General features: G+C 39.0%; 1 protein-coding gene across 1 annotated transcript in view; it reads right to left on the reverse strand.

Annotated features, from left to right (window-relative positions):
* Window positions 1-23,876, reverse strand: part of agap3 (ArfGAP with GTPase domain, ankyrin repeat and PH domain 3) — a 129,295-nt gene that overhangs the window by 104,262 nt on the left and 1,157 nt on the right. The gene's annotated exons all lie outside the window — the stretch shown is intronic.

A 23,876-nucleotide genomic window follows, 5' to 3' on the forward strand; every position in this document is an offset into this window, starting at 1 on the left:
CTTCTTCTAAGCAGAGGTAGAGACGGAGCAAAACAATGAAAAGTTGACTTTATGTTAATTTGTCATGCATCGACGCAGAGCCCTACACAGTGATTTTAATTCAGCTGCAGCACAGTTCACTGCAGTGAAAATACGGAAAAAAGCTCAAAGCCAGAAACACAAGAGTTACTAAAGCCCTGCTTTCTGCTGACCAGCCACTATTACTATACACTAATTATTTCACATAGATTCCCCAAATCAAATACAAATTGGTCACAAAATCAATGAAATGTAAAAGAGAAAATCCTACAGGAACTGATTTTTTTCACTTATTGCCTGAATGTTGTCGGCGCCTCAGATACTTAATGTATTATACGTCAAGTATAATACATTAAGTACATTAAGACACCAAGTCCAAACTTGGGGACGTAAATGTTTTCACGCCTAAAATCTCCAGCCCACTTAAGATCAAACTACTTTATATTTGGCCAGTGAACTAAAATTACTTTGACACCCCTGCTTTAGAACATGCGTGTGTCAACACTCACACAATAGACACCATTTTTAAGTGATCCCATTCCAGAAGATATCTGTACTCCCTTTTCAGCTTTGACAGACTTCCATCTGCTACACTTGTGTTTCCCAAATGGGGGTACGTGTACCTCTAAGGGTTTTTCAACCTTGTGGTCGGGACCCCGGTTTTTAAATAGTTTTCTAAGCAACATGTTGGAGTCGGACAAAGGAGGTACTTGGATTAGGAAATAGGAAAAAGGGGTAAAACTTGTTTGAGAACCACTGTGGTACACCACTTGTGTGTGTGCTTGGTTACAGGAACAATCAGGTATGCCAGAACTTCACTTGTGACTACAACTAAAATAAACCACATTGAAATATAACAACTCTTACTAACAAAATGGAAATGGCCATCACCCCCATCTTATGTTCATTGGCTACGGGATGTCGTGTATTTTGTTAAATTAGAAAAAGATTTGTTTTACTGTGAAAGACTCCCTTGACAAATGTTCTAAAACATGGAACCGTTTATTTGTGCTTCTCAGAAAGATTAATTTCCCTTTTGTACCTGATTAAACTGTTTGCTGATATTAACACAACCAACACCCAACAATTCCTTCATTCCTGGCACCTGCTTTTTGTTTTGCCCCCTTTTTTTTCTTTATAGATTATTGATAGATTATTTTGTGATGAATGCAATGTTGTTGTTGTTGTTGTTGTAAATATATATGTGTAACTTAGTATAATTTCTTTGAATATTGGGTTTTCATTTTTGTATTCATGGGTAACACATTAAAAACTCTTTATGTTACATACTGTACATGTCACGTACAGATACTCTTTAACATACAAAGATAAATAAAGCCTGATCCACATGGCAAAGACACAAAACATTCCAAGTCATCTGATGCCTCACAAATAATAAGTTAGGAAGATGCAAACATACACACACAGATTGTAGAAACTGTCTAAAAACAATGCTGGGCCTAAAAAACCCAACTAGTAAAACAACTGCAGAGGCTGAATGACACCCACAGTTTGAGCTGGTGGCTTTGCGTGTTCTCGTGCCACGGGCGTTGCGTGGAACGTGGGCTCACAAAGATAACAAAATGGAGGCAGCGTTATCAGGCCTGTGTCGGAGTCTCTCTGTGGAGCTGCTTTCAGCCTCCCAGCAGTCGCCCACGCTCGCCCAAACTCCCAGAGAGGAGAGAGAGAGAGAGAGAGGCTGCAGAACGTCACGAGAGGACCAACCGCGTGGTTTCTCTGACAAGCACCATCGGCGCTCACGCAGTGTGCAAGTGTTTCCAAAGTGCTGCTCTCTGGTATCTTCTGTATGTTTTAAGGCTGCGAAGGTAAATCAGGAGTGTTTGAAGTGGCTGAGAAGAAGCAGATTGCTCCCTCGAGAAGCAACATTTCACTAAATCACTGCTTTTAAAGGATTGTTTATGTAGCAAAAGTGCTGTCTTTGCTCTAACAGTAGGAGGCCATAATGCAGGGATGATAGTAAACAACTGAAAATATCCTCCTTTTCTCTTTGTATGCATTTTTTAGGGATTTGTTTGGAGTTTATGATTGTTTCTCAGCAAAAACCCACTTAATCTGCCTTCCACAGATGCATTTCTGACACAAACCTCTGAAGCCCATCAAGAGAAATGTCAGAGTTTAATTTCAGCAGCAGCAGCGGCTCAGACTAATTGCTGAAAGAAGTAGGGCAGGATGTCCCATGGGGGATCCTTTAGAGGAAAAACCACCTCAACCTGCAGGATCCATCACCAGGACTGACCTGTTTCTGAGACGCCTCGGGCCAGAAATAAAGACCTAAACCAGGTCAGCACAAACAGAGGAAACACCAGCGGACCTCATTACGAACACACAGGGTCACCCTTTAACAACGCAGCACCCCACCCCCGCCCCACACACACGCACAGATGCACAGACGCACACCCCGACGCCAGCTCTCTGGCCCCTGGGTGTTAACAAGACTGAAATCCTGTCAAATGTTTTGCTAGCTGTGAAAGAAATAAAATAAATGCTCAAACACAAATAACAAAATAATGACAATTTTAAAAAAATAAAAAACACAAAAGTGTCTTTTTCTGTTTATTGTCGTCATGTGTGTTTTTTGTGGAGCTTTGCGTCTTGTACTAAAAAATTATAAAAAATAATTTAAAAATTAATAAAAATGGTTTAAAAAAATGAAAATGGAATTGTAGAACATTACAATTGTAAAACCAAATAGAAAAGCTATAAAATTCTAATCAAAGAATGTTAAAATCATATTAAATACAAATGAGTAATGACACATTTTACAAAAGAGACGATGGCAGCGGTTTTCAAATCAAAAGTTGAAATGGTCATAGTTTGAATTTTAAAACAGAAAAATATTTTTTTTATTTACCGGTATATTAATCATTAATGACTTTATTCTTTTTTTTATTAAACCACCAAAGAGTGTCCAGGGTGTACCCCCGCCCAGTGCAGCAGGTGGGTCAGATAATAAATGGATTCAAAATTCAAAAAGAAAATACCCGTATTATAAAATGAAAATAAATATAGAAAATTCAAATACATGAAAACCCAAATCAAGTCAAATTTCCTACTATTCCTTTTCTCAGCATTTGACAAAAAACAATGAAGTTACTCAATATTGAGCAAACGTTCCTGTGGCTGGAAGTTTGAAATAGAAGCATTTACAGCCGTTGTGACTATATAGCTGTCAAAGTTCATACGTTGTCATTGCGTTAATACAGTATCTTATTAACGATGACAATAATTTTAACATGTGTTAATGGTAATTTTCCTGTTTCTTCCTTTTTTCAAGACATCCGAGGTCCATTGGAGATCAGATTATAACGTATTATAGGAAATAGAAGCTTAACATGTGGGATGTGTAGTTTTTGTTGCTGTTACCCCATGCTCTCTCCTGTGTGCTGCAAAGTGTGTGTGTGTGCACGCTATGACCAGTGTTGAAGTGCAGTATCCAGTGTGTGCCAGAGAAAAAGAATAAACAGCCATTGTTCTGCAACTACCTCCAGACACGAGCCACGACTGAGACTCAGTATGGAAATATTCAATGTTATCACCAGTCATAGAAAGTGTGGATATGATAATAATTGAGGACGACTAGTTTTAGGATTGTTTACATGCACGTCTCACCTGTGGTTTCAGTGATTAGAAGCATTGGAGGTGAGCTTTTTACTGCCGAGTCACTGATTTACAAATTACAAATACAAAAATATACGAATTACAAATATAGTAAGCACAATTACAATATCACCTACAGTATATTGATATATTATTATTTCATAGCTTATTTGTTATTTAAATACTCATTTCTTTTTTTCTCAGAACAGCATGTAAAGCTCAGGTGGATGATGTCTGAGTGCGTCCTAACAAAGACCTTCCCCTAAACAAGCCACGCTACAGAACTCACTCACACGTGCTGTCCCTTAGAGGAGAAAAAGCTAAAAGTGGCACATATTGTGCATCTGTTTGTTAATAAATGTGACTGCAGCAGCAATTCAACCCAGAAATGTATTTCTGGTAAAACTTTATTGAGCTAAAAAAAATATTGACATTTATATTGTATATATCGCCATTTTGACAAAAAATATTCAGATACAAGGTTTGATCCATATCACCCAACCCTACTTTGTCGTTTGGCTCACGACAAGTTTAGGACTGACCTAGCAGTGACTATAGTTCAAATGACATGGTTTGATTCAAGTTCAGATTTCCAAGGAGAAAACAGTAATAGATATCGGCTTCATTGTAAAGGAAAAGCATTTTGGACAAATATTGAACTTTTGTAGTTGTTTTGCACAGTATATTTGCTGGAACAGAGTTGCAGAGCAAATGTTTGACTGCACTACTTGTAATGTTTGTAATGTATTTCCTGTACTATCATGTTTGGAGCTCAGACAGCCACAGTTTGAGAGCTTTAACATGATCATAACAGACGGTGTTTATGTGTCTATTCTCACCGACACCGGCTGAGACGCTTTCACTGACTCATCCTAGACAGAAACCAGCAGCGTGTCCTCTGAATGGACAGACAACAGTGTGTCCATGCTGCTTAACGCGTGTGTGTGTGTGTGTGTGTAGGGATGTCCCAATACAACTTTTTCATTTCCGATATTACACCGATATTGCAGCCTTGCATATCGGCCGATACCGATATTGATCCGATATCAGCATGAATCATACATGCTCTTTTTTTTTCTCTTTAATAAAAAAACAATAAAGACTTATTTTGTAGTATGGAATGTTAGAAGACTTGATAAGTGATGTTATTCAAACAGAGAACAATAGTCAGCAACAGTCGGTATGAGAAAAACTGACCCATTTATTATTAACCAGTTGGTTACATACATCTTAACCTTCAACATAATAGCTACAGTAGGGATTCTCAACTTGTGGGTCGGGACCCAAAAGTGGGTCACGGACCTGTCCTGGGTGGGTTGCAGACAGCTGGTCAAAAATAAATAAATACTCAATGTCTCTCATGCTGCACTAGTCTTTTCTTTTGATAGGCATGCTGTGAAATGCATGTTGCACAGGAAAATATATAGATTTATGTTGTTGTCGTTGTTTTGTTTTTTTTAAAGAGATGTGTGTGTGTGTGTTTTCAACAGCTAATTTTGAAAACCTAACTTTGGTTGGTTGAATTCTAAAAAACAAAAAAAAGAGTGGGTCGCGATTTAATGACCGTGGCAAAACGTGGGTCCCAGGGTGAGACCAGTTGAGAACCCCTGATCTACAGTATTCTACAATTGAATAAAATGATTTAAAAAAAAAAATGAATTTGAAAAAAAAGAATAATAATAAAAAATCGGAAAATCCGGAAATTTGAATCCGAAATCTGATATTCGTTTCCAGGCTAATATCGGACCGATATCCAATATCAATATCGGATGTGTGTGTGTGTGTGTGTGTGTGTGTGTGTGTGTGTGTGTGTGTGTGTGTGTGTGTGTGTGTGTGTGTGTGTGTGTGTGTGTGTGAGAGACACTTACCTACAAAGGTGCATCATGGGAGTAGGTCAAGGACAGTCCAAAGGAAGAAAGGACATGAGGGAGAGAGAGAGAGAGAGAGGAGGATGAGGTCAGTGAAGCGCTCTGGCGAGTAACGGTCAAAGCACACACACAGACACACACACACGCACATCATTGCTATACATTTTTCTTAGCCCTGGTTTAACTGTGGGGATGTTGAAAGAAATCGACTTGGCAATATAACGCAATATTGCATCGCGTGATTCTCGGATCGATTCAAAATGCATCCATATCAATTTTTTATTTTATTTTTTTACCTTTATTTTACCAGGAAAGTCTTTTCCACTGCAGGAGACATTGTAACTGCACAAAGAAGTGCTCTGAAACCTGAGCATGTTGACCAGCTTGTGTTTTTTCAATAAAATCAAATAAGAAATTTTCGGCATTTATTTGTTGTTCTAGGCATATACCTCAGTTAAGTTGCACTAAAGTCATGTTGCACTAAAGTCAAAGTTGGTTTAAAAGTCACAGACAGATTGTCTGTTATTTTTTTATTTTAAGTTGTTGGCACATGACATGTTAAAGCCAATGTTTTGGGTGTAAAATATGCCAATAAAATATATTTCATACATAAAGTTCTCATGAAGGTGTACACATATATAATCACCTTATACTTTAATATTGGGATATATGATATCGCATCGTATCGTGACCTACAGAATGTATCTGGATATAAATCGTATCACCAGTACCCAGGCAATACACACCCCTATTTAACTGTGCATTTTTTTTTTTTTTTTTTTTTGTCCCCGCAGCAGAAAGGATGTGACAGCTCATGGCGACAGCTTGTGTGTCAGCAGACGTTTCCATGTCCCCGTGTGTCCTCACACGTCTGCAGGGAATCGACCACCACGCGTCACTGAAGGAGAGCCCAGTGAGCCCGCTTCTGAGACACCATGATAATCATCACTCCCAGAAGATATCATTAAACAACTGCACATCAAACGTCATCAAAAGGTTGGCATTTGGAAAGAATATGAAATGGATGCTGCACAGACTGTTGGGAAAAGCCCTGAATGATGTGAAGGAGACATTCGCCATCTTTCCAGCTGCATAATGATGTGCCTTCATGAAGGATTTGGTTCATGTTTGAACACATGGACAGATGTACTATTTATACGTTTGTAAAAAAAAAAAAAAAGGAAGAAAGGAACTGGTCTACGATTTATACGTCTATAGCAAAGGACAGGAATAGAATTGGTAACACTTTACTTGAAGTTTTAAACATAAGGCTGACTTTACACTGTCATTATCTGTCATTAGCATGAATAAGGTGTCATGAAGGCTGTCATTAAGCTGTCATTAAGTGCTGTTCACTAAATTAGGACACATTTGGAGCGATGTTGGCATTTTTTGGCTTAGGTGGAAGGATCTAGTGGGGTTAGGTAGGGTTAAAGTTAGGGTTAGGGGTTAGGGTAATGAAGGGTTTAGGATAACAAACAACACCTAATGACAGCCTTTAGGTTAGATAGGGTTAGGTTTAGCGTAACGAACGACACTTAACAGCCTTCATGACACCTTGTTCATGCTAATGACAGGTGTCATATTAAATTAGTTATTAAATAGTGTTTGCTCTATTCCGGTCAGCCATGTTGGATTATGTCGTCACCCAGCGCGTCATTGCCGCAAATCGCACATATGCAGAGCAACCAGAATTAAGTGTTAACTGAAAAAGGAATTATTCAATTCGGAATTAAAAATGAAATAAACCAGCCACCTAATTTGGAATTAAGTTTAATTCTGAATTAAATTAGCATTAGGAATTAAGTGTTTACAAGATCAGGTTAAAGAGGAATTAACTTTTTATTCCGCTTTAAAGAGGAATTAAAGCTCCCACTGACAGCGTAATGTCAGCCTTTATGTTTAAAACTTCAAGTAAATTGTTACCGTATAATTTGTTTTGTTTGTTATCATAAAACTAGAACAGTGGTGAAGATTGTTAACCTGGGTTCTCTCGTACTCCAGAGGTTCTTTGACTCTGTCACGGCGTTCGTCAAGACACAAACAGTAAGAATGTGTTACACAGCATCTCTACCCTCTTCTTATTCACTTTCTTTTAAAGAAAGACTTCCACCTGTTTTCCATGATGGTTTCGCACCTGTAGCGTTACACTCGTGTTATTACAGAGGGCGACTGTGATTGGTGTGATGCAGTCAGAGGATTGTGCATTTGTAGTTTTTAAACTTGAAATGGCTTGATTAAAGACTAAATGGTTGGTATTTATCTTTACTCGCACAATGAGTAATTACATTCTGGTAAATTTTGTGGTATGAACATGTTTTTTAAGGGTAGATGTGAGTGATGTGTGTGATGTTTGCACAGTAGAGCTCTGCCCAGTACAAGATGTGTCCAAATTAGGGGTAACCAGTGACGATATTGATATCAAATATCGGCCCGATATCAACCAGAACATAAGGATTTTCTGTAAAACATAATGAAAATGAAGCAACTGCATAAACTAGGAGAAATAAAGTATTGCATTTTGAAACCTGAAGTGAAAACATGAACATTTAGTATTTAATAAGAGCTTTTTAAACTGGTAGCCCTAGTAGGACTATTCACGAGCTTTGAAGTAGCTCACAGTTCTAGAAAGGTTGGAGACCCCCGTGTTATACTGATATTCTTTTTTTTCCAATCATATATCTTTATCCTATAAGTCGCCCCTGGCTATAAGGTTTGTGTGGAGGTGTGGATAGTGAATGCTTATATCTGCATCTACCCAGAATACACAACATACTGCATAAATTACTTTACTGCAGTGTTTTTCAGCTGCAGCTCATTTCATGCCTAGAATTGAAGATCGCCTCCCTCAGTGTCATATTACATCACTGGAGCTAACACTGGGACTGTTTGACTGTGTTGTGTTAAACGTGTGAAAACAAACTGAAGTGATTTCTGTGTCTTTCTGCTGGAGAATGTTTAGATCTCAGACACGCTCCTTCAGCCTCCTACCAGCGTTACATAACACCACAGCACCGCCCACCATGCTCATCACCCCCAGCAGCCCGGCTCCCGAACATGTGACGCAGCACCTTGTGTGGATGTTTCAGTCCTGACACGGAGAAACCACGGCGGACCACAGCACGTCACACACTCGGTGCAGAGCCAGGGAACGCTCGCACTGCAGCACAAAGGCTGCGTTTCATCAAAGGGGAGCCAACGGTGCCCGGCACACGTTGTAGCATCCTGGTAACAGCTCGCCTCCAGGTTGCTATGGAAACAGGGATCTGAGCACAGCCGGAACAGCTTAATGAGTGCAACGCGGCACGTTTTACTCTTCCCTGCCATCTGACGCCGGAAACTGGACTCCTGCTTCCAGATACTACGTAGTATCGGCGGTCAAACACACATGAACACATCATGTTACTTTATCGTACAGTATATCTGTTTAACTCCAGGGGCCACCCTCGGCTGTTAATCTGAAATATGATGCTGTGTGATATAATTGTCATCATTATTCCAGGAGTCAATCACAGAAGAAGCCATAAACTTAGATTAGTGGTGGGACTCGGTTCAACAAACTCAAACAGGCTTTGTAATCAATGAATCTCAATTAATCGCATGACAATATTTCACACGAGAAGCAACTTTTTTCAATTGAAATGGATTTTGGTATTTGACTGAATCAATGAAAACAATAAATGATCTTAAACAACAAAATTGTGTCCATTATTTTTCATCACTGAGTGCTAACATAATGTGCAATATGAATACAGAATATTATGAGCGCTTTGTTCACAAGGCACAAACAAATTCAAGTAAGCTATATCAAAAATAGTACCGAACATTCCAGAAAAGTGTATGCTGAACATTGCAAAACAGTTGGCATGAAATAAACAGACCAACTGATGAAGTTTGTTTGAAATTGTCTTTCTACATAGCAGTTCATAAGTCGGGTCAGATGATGCTATCTGTAGCAGAGCTTCTAGCCCCGCCCACATCCTCTACCATCGAGAGTGGCCGACATGTCCACTACAGTCATTCATCCACCATTGAGTTTATTCATTTGTCAGTCATGGACTTATTCATTTTGGCTCTGAACCCTATCATCTTAAGTGTAGATTGGTTACACTGCCAGCTCCGAGCATGTTGCAGCTAGCACTATCTGAATGTCTGTGCTAGCTGTCCATGCTAGCTGCTACATGTTTAGCATTAGGGTGGTAGTGGAATGCAAACTCTTTCTTGCACAATTTGTACACAACTGGGCTTTTGTTTTCCACCCGGTGTTATTAGAAACTCAAATTAAAGCAGAACTAAGTAACTTTTTCACCTTAATAAATCCTTCTCGTAGTCCCTGTGAGGGTAATACAAGTGTTTATGGGGTGATTGGGGGGGTCTTTCATCTCTCATGCTGTCTCTGGCCGGAAAACAACACTTGCAATTTTCCTGCCTCCGACCCAGTGGCACGACGTACTGTTTTACTGCTGCCCAAGACAAACTAATGCTAGATTATGACCAGCCCTGTGGCTACACACGGTTGTCTACAAATTCACCTTTCTCAAACTTACATCATGGCGGAGCCACAAAAATAAAGGCAGAGAAGACTTTTGTCTGAGGAAAGGAGCAACTCCATGCAATGATAGCTCAGCAGCAACACACAGTTATCACACTCACACACACACACACACTGTTGTCACGGCAATAGGCACGCACACACACAAATATCCATCCATCCATTTTCAGAGGCGCTTTGTCAGCACACAAACAAACACACACATTTCCTCACTCCCTTCCGTATTACTCCAACATCATTCATTTATTTTACTTGTCTCTCTTCCTCATACTGTTCACATGGTCACATGGGACTATTTGTGTGAAAGCACCCTTAGTGTTGTGACAGCAAAGCTGTGCATGTAGCTGTGGGGTAAAGCAGGCGGCGAGGGTGCTGAGTTTTTACGACAGTGACATAACCAAAAGGGACCTTCAGGGGGAGCGCTAAGCAAAAGTTACTTAGTTCTGCTTTAATGCCCACGAATGCCAATGTGCGTCAGTATTTTGGATATACTGGGAACTTGTGAAATCAGAAGGTTCCGCGCTGTTTGGAGAGCAAAAAAAAAAAAAGTGTGATTAATTGCGTTATTTTTTTGTAATTAATTTGTTGTAATTAACGCGTTAAAAACATGTTAGCTCAGTTTTAAAAATCACGAGGCCCAATGTAGCTACATTAAATAAATCAATCAATGCCTTAAACCAGGTTTTATCCAGAAATTTCAAACAAATGAATCAATAAAGTACAATTTCACCATTAACTATGTCATTTTAAAGATTGTGCTTGGAAAAAAAAACTGGTATAGGAACAGATGTCACTCTGCTTAAAAATGTATATCCTTCAAAAATAAAGTGTAAGGTATAATATAATTTCACTGCAGATACAGAGTATTCTGTATTTTAGAAGGTGATGTCATTGGATTATACATACAAGAGGGAGAACAAAAAGGGACAAACAAGGACACTAAAGAGCTTCCCCTTCAACTGTTAAGGGAAGTAGACGGTGAGGTAGGCCACACAGTTACATCAGGACAACACTCAAACCTAAATCCTATTTCAGTCTCTCACAGAGGAACAAATGAAACCAAGACTCAGACATACTTTCAGGTCCTGACCATCCGTTTGAGAACTCCTGCTTCAACCATATTTACACTCTGTTCCATAAACCCAAGTAAAACTTTTATTCATCTTGTCATTTCTTCTTATTTCTGTATATTTCTTGCTGCTGTATTGTCCAAATATCACTATTGTGGGACTTCAGAAGTAAGAACTTATCCTTTTGGTGATCCTGAATTTTGGTTTTACTTTTGTTTAGAAGCATATCATTTTAGATGGCGTATTACAGCATTTTAACCTTGTGTAAATTGTATCTTTGTGAGATAAACAAAGTTATATGCAACTGTTATTTCTCATGTCAGACTACTATTTGTGTTCATGCATGTTTATATCATTGTTCTTATTTCATACTGTATATTAGCTCATCTATCAGTTATGGGCCAATATATTCAATGTCGACTTTTAGCCTCCAGTAATCGTGCTTAGTTTAGAACATTTTCAGAAAAAATTATTATTATTAACATTCAGAATAAAATAAAGCTTTTGGAAGGTATGATCACCTTATACTTATGAGAAAAGGCCATTCTGTATTCAGTTTTGGTTAAGCGAAAGGCTGACATGTTAGTGCATGTTTTCCAACACACTCACCAGCTCTTATTCTTGCTTCTGGTTCTTTGGAGGAGGAATCATCTAAAGTTCAGTGAGGAGGATAACGTGGGAAGTCTTTAACTTCCTGTCCCTGTCATTCCCACGGAACCAGTGCTCCCACTGGTCTCCATGGAAACCAGCTGCAACCAGTGTGAGTTGCGACCGAACAGGTCCAAAGTGTTAGGAACGACAAAACAACAACAACAAAAAAAAGACACAAATAGTGTCAGGACGACAACACTGCTACATTACGATTGGACAAGCAACAACAGGACAACTACAGTACAATAATTGCATAAAAACTACAAAGTAAATAATAGCAGCAAGACTTTCATGAAATTCAATGTCATTTCAACAAATTTTCAAGACATGTTCGAGCCCAAACCCGAGGCAAACTTTTTTTTCCAATTTTGAGGGGCTGGCATGTCCACCAGATAAGATGTATAGCAAATATACAGAGAGAGTAGGTGAAGCTGTATTACTATACCACATTTCAGTTTCCATTTAAGTTCCTGAGATATTGGAAGCTGAAAATGGAAGAAAAATTAGGATGCGTGGAAATCAACACATACGCCCCTCACCAAATTGTCCATATCTCAAAAAGTATTCAGACGATCAAACTGAAAATGTACAGTGTGCCAATTGAATAATCACGGAACGATTGGTATACATTTTAGAATTTTTTGAGACTGAAGTTCATGGTCCATTTGTTGAAATGACATGGAATGACCCAGACAAAAACACCGGAAGTGCAACAGAAATATTAGAAAACCAACAGCATCACTTAACCACAAGACAAGCAACAACAGGACAACTACGACTCTGGTCCTTAAAGGTCCCATATCATGCTATTTTTCACCCATCTCCATTAGTAAGAACCACAAAAACATAGTATTTGAGGTTTATTTTCCCAAACTCGCCTGTTTTCCAGAGTTTTAGCCTCTGAAAAGTCACTTTCTGATCAACTCTACACAAACAGGCTGATTTGTGGCCTACTTATGCATATTCATGAGTGGGCGTGTCTATAGACGGGACACTGACTTCCTCCTCCCCGCACGGTGACGTAGGGCCAGAGGACGGCCCGCCCTCCTCCCACCCACTCCGTAGCCGAGCTCATGCTGCTTTATAAACACGAGACAGAGTGTGGGGGCGGGGCGTTCGCTGGTACATACATAGACTGTAGAAAATACATAAGGACGCTGAAATGTTCACCATCGTGGGCGTGTCTGTATACATGTCAATCACGGCAGAGAGATTCCTGGAGGCGTGGCTTCTCCAGCTCAGTGTCGTGTCAAATTCGTCATCAAAGTGGGAACGCTTCATCAAATTGTAGCGAGGTGTTTGGGCTCACCCTGCAGTAAGAAAGGAGCAAATCACCCTCTAACTAACGATTGAGGGAATCAATGAAAAAAACACTTTGGGCCTGTGTATGAAGCCCTAATAACACTTTAATGATGTTTATAACACAGAAAAGTCAATTTAGCTTAACATGGGCCCTTTAAGTTAAAAACAGCCACAAGTAGATAGAAATAGCAGCAGGACATAACAGGTAAACAACTTCCACACCAAAAGTAGCATGACAACACCCAAACAAAAGTGGTACACAGACAATCAAGGCACTACTTCAACACCTTTACAAAAAAACCCAAGTAAGTTATAACAGCCGCATGTAGGGCTGGGCGATATGGACAAAAATTCAAATCTTGAACTCCCTCCTCTGCCTTCAGAACTCTTACAAATATTAAGTCCAGAAAAAAAAACTCATAACCAAAATGTATAAAATTATTACAAAGTCGGCCAAAATAATGGCTATTCCACATCACAAATGGGAACAAGATCTGTCACATGCTCCTGATGCCTATTTCTGGACTCAGATATGCAATAACCTCTACAATATGTCTAAAAATGCAAATCTACAACTAGTACAATACACAGAACTCACTTCACAGGACAGGAACTCTCTAAATTCACCTCAAACTCTGATACATGTACAAACTGCATTCAAAACACCACAGGCAGCTACATTCAAGCCATATGGTTCTGTTCACCTGTCTCACTTTATTGGAGTCAGGTGACGGAATCCCTTTCTGGACTGCCGTATCCCACTATCCCCCTCACTCTGACTTCTAGGAGATATCTCAACCATCACTCTTGATTCATCACATACTAAACTACTGCTTGTAGCCCTCACCACCATAATATCAGCATATACCAATGGAAGAATCAGCTGTCAGACTATATTCTTACAGAATCTCAGTCAACATTCCCTGAATTTATGACAATAGAACCTCTCAATTTCAAACCTAAATCATTCAATTTCTACAAAATAGATCATCTCTCTCTCTCTGCGCTTATATTATACTTATGGGGAAAGGAAAAGGAAAAAAACATGTTTTCCCTTCTATATATTTCATTCTCCTCGGTTTCCTCCATAAACATACCCAGTCACACTTTGCGCTTCTTATACACACACACACACACATACACACACACCCCCACACATGCTCACACTATGTAAATAGCACTTGAGGTAGCACTTGTTTGTTGTTTACATTAGTATTTTCGTCATATAGAATATATTGTTATTACACGTCCATGGACTTGCATTGTTTGCATTAGCTTCAATTTTTTTAAAAAATGTTTAAGTATTCATAGGATCAAACTAAAAATGTACAGTGTGCCAACTGAATAATCACGAAACAATTGGTATACATTTTAGAATTTTTTGAGACCAAAGTTCATGGCCTATTTGCTGAAATGACATGTCAGTTAACTACAAGACAAGCAATAACAGGACAACTACAACTCTGGTCCTTATTCAGAGTTTCTGAGAAACGTCCCGATGTCCCGCCCTCAACCGCTCCACTTCCTCTCCTGCCTCTGCCAATCTACCAGAAGCCACGCCTCTACTTTTCTGCACCGGGTTGCAATGATGGACATTTCTGAGGTAAGAGCCAAAATCACATTAGAATCATAGTTCCGCATTCACTTTGATTGACAGAGTCTGCTACAGGAAGTCGAAGCCTATTAGCTGGGCGATCACGGCGCTCGTTTCCATTTGTATAAGGGTCTATAGGACGAAGGAGGGACTTATATACATTAATGTATATGAATGACCACCGCAGTAGACCAAAGTAAAATACTAGTTCGGTATTTTTTCGCATTTTAAAAGAATCATACATAAACATAGATTTCTCAGAAACTCCAGATATCAGCTTTAAGTTAAAAACAGCCACAAGTATATAGAAATAGCAGCAGGACATAACAGGTAAACTACATCCACACCAAAAGTAGCATGACAACATCCAAACAAAAGTGGTACACAGACAATAAAGGCACTACTTCAACACCTTTACAAAAAAGCCCAAATAAGTTATAACAGCTGCATGTAGGCCTGGGCGATATGGACAAGAATTCATATCTCAATATTTTTTTCTCAAAATGACACTTTACTGTACACAATATAAATCTCAATATTTTTACCTCAAAAGTCTTACTAGAAAGACAATTCTCAGTTAAATTTACACAAAATGCCACACAGGCTCATTTATTAACAAGCAGCTGCAAAATACGTGGCACTTTTGGCTTTTTCTCCTATGAGAGACAGCACGCGTGAGTGAGTTCTGTCGTGTGGCTAGCTTGTTTAGGGGTCAGCCTAGGTTAGGATACTCTATCTAACTGTTCTTTCCATGTTGTTCTGAGAAGTAGCGAAAGCAGCGACTCCTAAAACGAGTATTTTAATAAAAAAATAAGCAATAAAATAAAGACATATCATTAACATTATAGACCGACAATGTTCTTTTCTCTATCGCCAAAACAGAAATCTCAATATATCTTGACTCTCGATATATTGCCCAGGCCTAGCCACATGGAAACAACACCACTGAATAGGTACACAAAAACAGTAGCACAACACTGTTAACTACAACAAAACTAATTGCAGGACAAAAACTACAACTCCACCAAGCAACAACAAGACAACTACAATGCATTTGGATAAATAAATCACAACTACAGTAACAGGAAAACAACAATCAGACACAATCAACTACAACGTCCTTACACGTATACACAAACAACAGCAGAGTGGAAAACAACACAGTATATAAAAGATCCACACAACAACATCACATTACATTACATTTAAACAAACAGTAGCACTACAATGCTAGTAAACTACGACATCACAACCAACAACAGCATACCCAAGTCAACCTGGCATGAATACACAAAGAACAGCCACGCAAAAACCACTCCCAACGCTCCAACACTACAATTACAACAACACCCCACAATCACAAGGATAACGGCAACAAGTGCAAAACGGCAAACCCCTTAGACATATGCACAAACACACTACCACAGGAACAACAGCAACACAACTACACGGCTTAAGTAAAGCTACATAGCAAGTACACAAGAAAAAACAACAAAACTAAAACACCCTTACAGATATAGAAAACACTAGCAAGACAACAACACTGTTAAACTGTGAATACACAAAGAGGTGCATGAAAACAACACTAGCAACTACAGCCAAACTACACCTTCACACAAATATAAAAAAACATGAAAACAGCTTGAAACTACAAACGGCAGCAAAGAAACACCTTTAAAATACAACCACACAATCGGTAGCATGAGAACAACAATAACAATAACAGCGTGAAACGAGCTCCGAAACTAAGTGTGCAATAATAGTAGCATGACACTAAACACTAAACTACAGCTACACAATATACAACAGGTTAAGTAACAAAACCCTCATGTAAGTAAACAACAGCTGGACAACTACACCACTAAACTACAACTAAACAGTAGACAACAAGTACATGTGCATTACTACGAAGCTAGGTAATTATATCCTGGATTTATCTCCGTTACCGGGCTTCACCTAACTAAACATTCTCCGTCAGACAGATGCTGTCCTACAAATCTAGATTACGACACGCTAAGTTTAGCGAGTTGATTTCAGCTAGACTATGTGCGTGCTCTTATGCCAAAGGTGGAGATTACAGCATCACTCATGGAGAAACTGTGCAGAGCAATTTAAGTCACAACTGAGGAATAATTTTTTTAAAATATGAAGAATTAAAATCCATAATTAGGACCAAAAACCACACTGTTGCTGCAATGAAAGCAGCAAGGGATGAATACCGGAATTTATGAGTGTTAATGCTTAAATGAGTGAGATTATAAATGTGGAATAAACAGACACTCTGATCAGTTTCATTTTCACTTTTACCTTGTCTGTGGCTCTGATGCTGCGTTCATAAAGATCAGCCTACATCATAAGGTTTATCAGCTGACTAATATAGGTCAGATAAAAATCTATATATATCCTATAGAACGTCATCGGTAAATGAAAGGATTACATCGATGTCTAAATATTCTCTCTCCTGTCAGCGTCACATCAGATCCACAGTGACGTGTTCACAATGATCCACCTTTGATTTGACAGGTCGTTTTCTAAGAGAACTGATTGGTCAGGAGGCGGGGCTTTAGTCCTCACTGATATCCTTGCCAGAACAAAATCTGGTCCCAACCAGGTTAGTCGTTCAGCCTAAGTTACCATGGTGATGTAGTCTAGTAAGACGTTTGCCAGCATTGTAGTATCGCACTCACCAATTAAATCCTGGAGGTTAGCGCGATAAGAGTAAATCTAGCTTTGTAGTATGGGCCCTAAAGGAATAACGGCAACACCACTATGTAAATACTCAAACAGTCGCATGAAAACTACAACCATAAACTAGGTAAGCAGTGCACAATACGCAAAAATATGAGCGCAAGCAAACAGCTAAACTACAGCTACACTAATTGTTGCTTAACGTTCATACATGACAGGAACACCAGAACCACCCCATAAAAACAGCAGCAAGACAATAACACTGTTAAGCTACGAATACAAAAAGTGTAGCTGTAGCATGACAACAACAACTGCTAAACTACAACTATGCTAACAGGAGATTGACAACAACGCCTCTAAACTACCAACAACAGCATGAAAGAAACAAAATCTTCAACTACAAGTACACAATAACCATTGCTTTACAACAACACCAGTAAACCACCAACAAGACAACAACTACAAGTTACACACTAACAGAAATATACAAACAGCCGCATGAAAACAACACTGTAGCAAATTACAACTACAGAAGCAAGACTCGCACACAAATGCACCACTCCGGCATGACATAGGATACAACTACATAAACAATGACAGCACATCAACAGTAGAGAAAAATCTACACAACAACTAACAACAGCACAACAACTACATGAGGGAAAGCTGTACGACAACAGTGCTAAAATACAACACAAACCTACAACCACACATGGCTAAATAACAAGACTATTAACATTACCCCTCTACTACTAGACACTACTACACACAACTACAACACAGCAATGACACTCGTACACTACAAATACACAAACAATAGCAGGTTAACAACGTGTAACAACACCACTACAGATTGGTTTCTATGTTAGTTAGGGACTGGCTACACACTGGCTCACCACATGGTTTCTGACTGGTTGTTTTGCTGTCTCACTAACTGGTGGATTATCTGACAAAGTGGTTTCTGACAGGTTGTTGTACTGGTTTCTGAATTATTACTTGTTTATACTGGTACTACTGACACACACACATACACGCACTGCGTGCAGGAAACACACTGCAGGAGCAGAATAACTTCATGTCTGAAGTCCCACAAGCAGAGACATGACTGCTTCCTTGTTAGACCTGTGTGTGATGTTATCTGTGGAGCAGATCCAGGACTGCAGAGACCTTTCTTTGTGTCAAGAAGCTCTGACACCTTAAGGTCAACCCTCTCCCTCAGAGGCATCGGCCTGCCTGCACCGAGCCCCGAGCTGCTCTTTATGGCAGTTGGACGGACACAATGACATATGTGTGGCTCCATCTGTCGCCCCCTCCAAGCTTCTTCCTCTGTCAGCGACCATCTGCTTGCAGCCGGCCCACCGGAAACCACAACCGGACTGACACAGGCCCTGAAAAACGCTTTTGTCCTAAGATGATCCAAGGACACTTCTTATGTCCAGATTTGTAAAAAGCTGATATTTTGACCTCAACCTGCAAATGACCAATGTGTGTCCATGCATAAGACTTCACAGCTGAGGGGTATTTATAGCATGGAAGCTATATATAGTGCAACTACTGTATGTGTGTAATCACGTCTATATAAAGTAGTCATGATATTATGATTGTCCACTATTGGCTTTTTTCTTCTTCTTACGGTTCTTTACAATCTCTTGGTCTCTAGACTTCAGTGAGCTGCTGTGATGACCTCTCATACCCCAATGTTGTTGTATTATGAGCTACGCTATGCTATACTACAGTATGTTATGCAATGTTACTGTGTTATTATGTGTTATGTTATGCAATCGTCCTATTGTTATGTTTTTTTTACATTAGGTTGTGCGATGATATGTTATATTGTTTTATGTTATTAATTTCATACTATTATCACATATATTATCATATTATGTTATCTTGTGTCCTGTTGGTTAAGGTTACGTTACGTTACGTTATGTTACGTTATGTTATGTTGTCATACAGTATTTATTGGGCCTGTACTACAAAAATGGATTTCCACTTATTGTGCTAACTATAGCACTGGTTAACTCCATACCAGGGTATATCACCATGGTAACTTACGCTGAACGGCTAACCTGGTCTGGACCAAGTTAAGTACTAGGATAAGATCTAGATTCTGAGCAAGTATAAAAGCACCGCCTCCTGACCAATCAGATCTCTTGGAAAATGACATGCCCAAGAATGGGCGGGTCATTCTCTGTACACGTTGTACCGTGGATCTGATCTGACAGGAGAGAAAACATAGATGCAATCCTTTCATTTACCTGATGACATCCTATAGGAAGTTTAGATTTGTATCTGATGGACTAAGCAACGTTTGTCAGCTGATTAAGCCTGATGCGTTGGGTGCTCTGTGACTGATAAATTCATTCATTTATTCATATTAGCTGCTGAGAGTCTCAGTCTTGTAAGACGCATATATTTTCCACCTTACGATGTGGGCTGAGCTGTATGAACGCAGCATCAGAGCCACAGACTGCACCCAAAATGAGGCAGATACGTCAATAGAAACACGTCTGTGCTTTAGTAAAGTAAAACTGATCAGGGTATCTGTTTATTCTCCGATTAATTAATATTGTATAATCCTACAAATCTAAGCATTAACAGTCATCAATTATCTGTCAGTATTCTTTCCTTCGTGCTTTTGCTGGAGCAACAGTGTTGTTTTTGGTCTGAATTATGGATTTGAATTCTTCATATTTTTTGAATAATTGTTCCTCTTCACGGTTTCTCTGTCTGTGATTGGTCAGACGCTGCTGTTATCTCCACTTGTTTATGTGTGCGTGCACACAGTCAGGTTGGAAAACCTTGGGTTAAGTGAACATGTTGATAACCTGCTTCGTAGTACAGGTGATCTGTTACGGAGAACGTTTGGTTAAGTGAAGCCTGGATATGCGTATCCAGCTTCATAGTACAGGCCCCACATATTTTTTTTCTATGAACGATCATATCAAAACAAAAGTTAAGTGCATTCAACTTTTTAAAATAGCACTTTACTATAAAATAATCTTTTTAAATCTCCTTGGACTTAATCAATGTTTAAAGTTGGATTTAGTGATTCTTGCATTCTAAAATGCATTTTAAGCTTCTTTAACAGTCCTTTTTTTCTGATTAAAGGTGAATAAAAAAGCGTTATTTCATCACATATTACGATACCTACGTCACTGTCAACACTAAGGAGATTTCTACAGTGCAACAGGAATGTAGTGTGTAATACTACTCATTCGACTCAAATAAGGAGTTTTGAAGCCCCGCCCCCTGCACACTGCCGTCTGTCAGCTGAAGAGGCGGGCTTTGTTTGACATACAATGGAGGACATTGAGCAGGAGGATGACATCACGTTCAGAGTGTGAAACTGGGACCATGTGGGGAGCGTGCGAGGCTCTGATGGTCTTGTGATGCTTCACAGTTAAGACCCTCGACCTACAACTGTCTATCGTAAACAGACCAATCTGCTCAGAAGCTCGCTTCTAAAACTCAGCATGAAGATGGGAAAAATAAGATTCAGATTCATTTGTGACTGTTTTTACAGAAATATGCACATGGAGTAAACGCAGCTGCATGAATTAACAATACGACACAAAGAATAAGAATCACAGCAGATGAATTTGCATTAATAGGCAGAGGTGTAAAGAGTACTGATATATCATACTCAAATAGAAGTACTGTTACTTGATTAAAATTGTACTCAAGTACAAGTAAGTCATACATAAAATACTTAAGTACAAGGATAAAGTAGCTCAATTAAATAGTATTCAATGTAAATGTTATTAGTTACTTTCAACCCCCATGTTTATTTTTGGTATTTTATTTTGGTATCTTGCTATGGTTCCCTTCCATACAGTAAACGTCTCATGTATAAATTTAAAAAGGAAGAGACCAAATGTTACACAATTGGAATTTAATTTATTTTCCACAAAGAAATCTGTATAAAATAATATATATATATATATATATATATATATATATATATATATATATATATATATATAATGAAATAACACCAATTAAATTCAATAAAAAAAAATAAAAACAGGCTCATTCTATAAGTATAGCTAAATTTAACTCTAAAACTGATCAAATAACCAGCATTCAATGCTGTTTGGCGCTGTGAAATACATTTAAACTGGTTGGTCGGCTATGATGTGATGCGGTTGATTGTTGTCTGGTCATTTCTTATTTTCTAGTTTCACGACTGTTGATCATTTTTAAAACAAAAAATAAGCATTTACTCAGTAATGGTTGGGTGTAGAAATGTAACAAACTACTGTCCTTATTTTAAAATGTACTTAACTACATGTAAAATGATTGATTTAGAAATATGCTCAAACAAAGTACAAGTACCCATAAAAGCAACTCAACTACAGTAATGTGAGTACTTTGCACTTATTGGCAGCGCCCCCTTAGGGAGTGACATGTAATGAATGCGACTGTTCTCCTCCTGTGTCATTCCATCGAAAGCTTCATCCCCCTAAACCCTTTCAATCTAATTGCTCCATATTGATTTAGAAAGCTTATGTTTCTCCATCACCAGCTCCCATTGGCTGTTGGGACGATGCCTTCAGACTCAGACAGAAGCACGTCCTCTAGTATCCACAGTGGGAGATCACAGATTCATCAGTGGATGGTTGACGTGGTCCCTCCCCCTCTCATGTGTGTTCATACCGTGGCACATTTGCACGCCTCGACGTGCAGCATCGCCTCATAAACATCCACAGGAAGAACAAAACAAAGCATACACAGACCTCCACAGAAAATCATTCTGCCAGACCTCGAATTTCTATTCAGCCAACGCACACACGAGCTGCCCGTCTCCTAGCAACAGAGTCTGCAGCCACGGACGACAGAGGAGGAGATCTGCAGGTTAAGCAGAGTCAGCCTCCTGCTCCGCCGCGCTGAGTCAGTGAGAGCCAGCATTAAGGCCGAGTAGCCACCAGAAAAGCTCCAGACCCGGTCCTGGATGGAACACTAATCCACTTTCACATCTCCCTGCTGCAACCCTGCATATGCTGAAGGAGTGTCTGCACACAGCTCTGCAGAACGCAGCAAAACACTGACAAAACTGCAGGATTTGGACACGCGCATTCACTACAAAGGCAGATTTACCTGTAGACGGCACATTTCATATACACAACTCAATTTTACAGCGCAACATCAACACATACATTATACATGATGAATGCACTGCACAGAAAGACTGTCATTTGGCCTGAGGCTGCAATCTGATCCCATGGATCAGTGTGAAACAGTGATTCAGCTCTGTGCCACTGACCAAATGTATGTTTACTTACCCTCCTTTGTTTGTTTAAGGCCAACTGCAAGGCTCAAGCCAAAAAGCTCAGTAATACGACTCGTAGGCTACAGTATATACACATTTAATCATGTTCAAGTTGGGGTTTCTGATTGCATTCCTTTGCAACACAGAATAACAATAACAATAATGTAATACTATTGTATTTTAACTATCTAATTATTGTAATTATGTGCAATTTTGGGATCATTTTGTGTATTTTTGTTAAAATCTTGTAAGTTGTTGATGTCATTTTGTGTATTTATGGTGACATTTTATATGTTTTTGTAGTCATTTTGCATATTTGTTTTGGGGGGCCGGTAGGCTAACAGTTTTAAAAAGGGGATTCAATGGCTGCTGCTGCATCAATTAATACAGTTTAATAAATAACAAAAATAAATAAATCCTGACTCATAAGTGGAGAACCCTCAAGCTAAATCAACAGCATCTATAGCAGTCATTTGTTTCATGTTTTCCAGACATCTTCAGAGTCCAAACTAAATGTATTGCTGAAAAGTTTGATTGTTCAGGATTTAGCCTAAAGAGGAACGAGGAATGTTTTACTTTTATCTTGAAATGGATTTATAAATGCTTTGAAGTAGCCCTGCAGTGTGCTCTTGTACCTCTACAGTCCTTTGAAAGCCCCGCCTCCTTTTACAGCTATAAAAGCACTGTGTTTACATATACCATTGTTAACTAATAATAGTATACAACCCCAAACAAATGATTGGATGAAGTTTCCACCAGTTAGCTGAAGGAGGAAGGAAAGCCAGGCCTCTATTGATCACTAATGGGAGGCTTTGACTGGATCCTGTATTTTGGGGGAAGTTTTTACATCTGATGTTATTCCTCATTTTTTGCCTTTCATGCACAAACTGGATGTTCAGTGTTCATTCTGAAACCAAAATGCTAACTTCATTTTAGTATTTTGTTTTAATCATCGCAATTGTAAAGTGTAAAAAGATCACTGCTAGTGTGGTTCAGTGTGAACTGGTGCCACACGACCAAATAAAAAAAAAAAACCTTGTTTTTAATCATAAGACAAGACGAGATAAGAATAGAAAAGACATGACAAAACAAGACAAGCCAAGATAGTTAGAGAAAACACAACACAATATAGTACAATCAGAGACAACAACACAAGATAAGAAAGGATAAGACGAGATTGTTGTTATTCTTGTTTGGTTTTAGTGTCCCTAAAATGTTTCTAGTCAGCCTTGGACACTGTTCA

The sequence above is a fragment of the Gouania willdenowi genome, chromosome 17 (genome assembly GCF_900634775.1).
Source record: "Gouania willdenowi chromosome 17, fGouWil2.1, whole genome shotgun sequence".
Taxonomy (NCBI): domain Eukaryota; kingdom Metazoa; phylum Chordata; class Actinopteri; order Blenniiformes; family Gobiesocidae; genus Gouania; species Gouania willdenowi.